Source organism: Aristolochia californica, unplaced genomic scaffold (genome assembly GCF_029961685.1).
Source record: "Aristolochia californica isolate CCGP_79_NKW_82.1479 unplaced genomic scaffold, dmAriCali1.0.hap1 SCAF_7, whole genome shotgun sequence".
Lineage (NCBI taxonomy): Eukaryota > Viridiplantae > Streptophyta > Magnoliopsida > Piperales > Aristolochiaceae > Aristolochia > Aristolochia californica.
This window is the reverse complement of record NW_027182268.1, coordinates 30,214,367-30,218,075: the sequence shown is the minus strand read 5'-3', so window position 1 is coordinate 30,218,075 and position 3,709 is coordinate 30,214,367.

Sequence of the window (3,709 nt, the reverse complement as noted above, 5' to 3'; positions counted from 1 at the left end):
GGCATGACCACAAACTCAAAATGGTCGTGATGTGTGTGGAAGGCTATCTTCTCAATGTCGGAGGGGTGCATACAAAGTTGATGATATCCTGAGTGGAAATCTAGTTTAGTGAAGACTCATGAACCATGTGATTCATCTAGGAGCTCCTCCACTACCAGGATAGGGAACTTATCCTACCTGGTCTGGGCATTTAACTCCCTATAATCGATACAAAATCTCTATGTGCCATCATATTTCTTCACAAGCAAGATAGGTGAAGATAAGGGGGAGCGGTTCCTGCGAATAAGGCCCTATTATCACATGGCCTGGCATTGTCGCTCGATTTCATCCTTCTTGAGGTGGGGATACCAATACGGCCGAACTATCACCACATCAGAACCTGGTTTTAAATAGATCTTGTGGTCACAATGTCTCAAGGGAGGCAATCCGGAAGGCTCATGGAAGAGATCTGAGAACTCGTCGAGAAGTTTTTCACTAGTGTTATCCGGTCGGTCTTGTGTGTTAATGTTATGAAGGTGGTGGGGTTTGTCCACCTGACTGCCCTATAATAGCACTTGGCGACCGCTCAAAACAAAGCTCATAGTTAAATCCGAGAAGTCCCACAGTATGGGTCCCAATGATTGTAACCATTTGATGCCTAAAACCATATCAAATCTTGCCAAAGGTATGACAAAATTTTTTGAATGAAATTGTTAAGCACCTAGCCAATACTATCCAAAAGATGGGCCTGTTAGGAGTGGAAGACATAGGTACTTAACCCAGGACCATAACATCACACCCCACCTTCGCGAGCCGACGCCCATGGTGGCCCACTCTAGCGACGGCCTACTCTGGCAATGGCCCACTCTAGCAACGGCCCACTCTAGCGACACTGGCCGAACCTGGGTTAAGTTCCTATGGCCTATAGTAATTTTAATCTGGCCTCTAGGTCGCCCCCTCATGTAGGTCGCCCCCTTCGGGATTCGAACTCACAACGTGGGAGCCCGCTCTGATACCAAATGTTAAGCTCCTAACCAATACTTCCCAAAAGACTAGCCAATTAGGAGTAGAAGACATAGGTACTTAACCCAACACCATAACAGAAATAAAGTCGTACCAATTAAAAATTTAACTGCTTTGTCGATCCTATAGCTAGGGAATTTCTCCCCATTGGCCACTGAAACCTTGGCTGTTGGGTGAGGATGGATTTGTAACTAAAGATGCTGAGCAGCTGTCAAGCCAAGAAAATTGTGTGTACTTCCCGAATCCACTAGTCCCACAAGTTCTTGGTTGAGGACTCGAGCTCTGACTTGCATAGTTTTGGCAGATTTCTGCCCAGTAATGGTATGCAAAGAGATTGTTGGTGGTTCCTCCTCAATAAAAGCATTACTATTTTCTATATCCTCTGTTTCATCCGCTTCGAGCTAGAACAACCATTTACATTGGTGGCCTGCCCTGTATGGTTCATCACAGTTGTAGCACAAATTCTTGGATCTCCGTTCCGCCATCTCAAAACTGGTTAATTTTTTTATATACTGAGGTGGGGGTTTACTAGAACGTGTGTCGGCTGCCAAAGTATTAATCAAATTATTTTTTGGTAGTGGTAATGATGGATGTGGCACCTGAGGAGAAATATTTCATCACCCTTGCCAATTGGAGGAAGTATTCCGTTCCCCTAGCCAAAATAGCCTACTATGTGGTAGCCATTGTCGTTCTTCCATTGCTCGAGCTAAATTCATTGCCTGGGCCAAATTCGAAGATGAATGAATTTCCATCTCTAACACCAGAGATTCAGTGAGGCCTGCTATAAAAAAGTTGACCTACTGGTCGACTTGTACCAATCGGCCAGCATGAGTAAATTTTTCTTGGAACTTTTTTTTATACAGTTCAATAGACCCGGTTTGTCTCAACAGGACCAAATCTTCCAAGGGCTGTGGGCGGGAGGGCCAAATCGAATTGTGCATAACTCTTTAAGTTCATCCTATTTTAGCACTAATCTTTCTAGTTCCACTGGGTGAAACCATAGTTGTGCCTCATCTAACATGTGGAAGGTGGCAAATCCCACCTTGTCAAACTCAGCAGTCCCTTGATTTGAAAAAAAATCTCACATCTACGCAACCAAATTAAGGGATCGACTGACCCAGTAAATGTAGGAAAATCCAATTTTGAGTACCTGGGTATTGTACCTCCACTCTACAGTGCTTGGACAGCTGTGCGCCCAACAAACTGCTCCTCCCTTCGGCTGTGTGAATGATTCTCCCCCCTTCGGTCTGGGATAGAGTGTTTCTCTGCCATGAGATCCGATATCACGCTAGTGAGTCACTAGATTTGCAAACTCATGCCAGAAATTTGTTCCAACTTTTCTCATGCTTCAGCCTGTTCATCTTGCATCCCTTTGATCATGCTTCTAAGTTCTTCATTACTGGATGTATCCCCCTTGTTACCATGCTCTGATACCAAGTTGTTATTGTCCCTAGTCATGGATCGAGTAACTCAGCGTGGGATTTAAGAATCCTGTACTGTAATCGAGCAGCTGCTCTCGGTAAGGATGGGGAAAAAGTCTTTCTTTTGTCTGATCTCAGACTATGCTGCTTCTTTCGGTAAGGGCAGAGAGACCTTACTGCTGCTACTCAAATAGGAGGGGAAGGTTCTCCTTTTGCTCATGATTTAGAGGGTTTAGACCCCTCCTTGCTGCTGCTGTAGTTAGGGGCTGAAAAGCCTCTAACTTGGCGAGTCCTTGGATCAAAGGTTAGGGGTTCCTTAACTTGCTTCTTACTGAAAACCTTGACTTGTGCTGCTTGTGGTATGGGGATTGAGAAGCCTCAAACCTATCTCAGAAAGAGGAAGAGAAACACTCTATGGCTATTGTGGATGGATGGGAGGCTAAAGCCTATGATTGAATTCGAAAAGGGGGTAGAAATTCCCCTCTCCTCTTCAGTATGGATCAAGGTAAACAAAAATCAAAATAGGGAAGAAGGAAATTCAGATTCAAGAGGGAACCTGGACCTAGAGCTCATCAAGGAGACCTCCAAACCCTACAACTCATCAAGGAGAACTCCAAACCCTATTTAATTAATTCAAGACTTTCCAGTCTTTTCTCTTTCCCTTGCCCTCTAAGTAGGGTTGACGCCAACCATAGTTTTAGGATTAATTATTAAAATTCTACCCTATAGCAATTTAACTTAAATAATGCATAAAAACGAATTTAAAACAATATGGAAAGAAAGGTATTAACTCTGCTATTAACTCTGTGACTCAGTGCGCCTCCATTGTATGACTCGGTTAGCTATCGAGTCCTCAACATGCTGTAAAGTAACTCATAGATACTTGTTCAAAGAAGGGAATATTTGATGTTTCCGGTTGAGGGGGAGTGTTGAAGTAGTTTAAGTGGCATTCTATGAAATTGGGATTTGCATAACCTATAATTAGTAGTTAGTTTAAGTATTATTTTTAAGCTATAATTTGTTGTAATTTAAATACATGAGCCTCTATTTATAATAGTGGAAACAAGTAGAATCCCATTACAATTAAACTACTGTTATCCTAGTTACAACCATTGTTAAACACTAAAAGATAAGACCTAGAATAATTAAACAACTAAACATAAATAGAAGACTAAGATTACTAAAATACCCTTAATTGATACTCTTCTATGAGACCTCCTCCTGTGAGACTTTTGTAAGACTCCACATATTAATTCTGGCTTTATGAGACTTCTTATTGTGACAGT